The following is a 262-nucleotide window of genomic DNA, read 5'->3' on the forward strand; positions in this document are numbered from 1 at the left end:
TTAAGCTCTGCTGGCCGCCCTCCACCTCGAACCCCGCGTCGACATCACCAAGAGAACCGTGGGTCGCGCCGCCACTTACGGCGACACTTGCCTGCGATTCCCGGCCCCGCTCTGCCCAGCACACAGGACAGGAACGATCTGGAGAACTGGAAGGGGCCTTGGACCCTCGCGCTACAGACCGACCCTGGAACCCAGAGAGGGCGAGGGCGCGCGCAAGGTCACACAGCCCATCTGGGTGGGACGGAGCCGGCGTGAGGGGCCC

Source organism: Myotis brandtii, unplaced genomic scaffold, assembly GCF_000412655.1.
Source record: "Myotis brandtii unplaced genomic scaffold, ASM41265v1 scaffold1347, whole genome shotgun sequence".
NCBI lineage: Eukaryota > Metazoa > Chordata > Mammalia > Chiroptera > Vespertilionidae > Myotis > Myotis brandtii.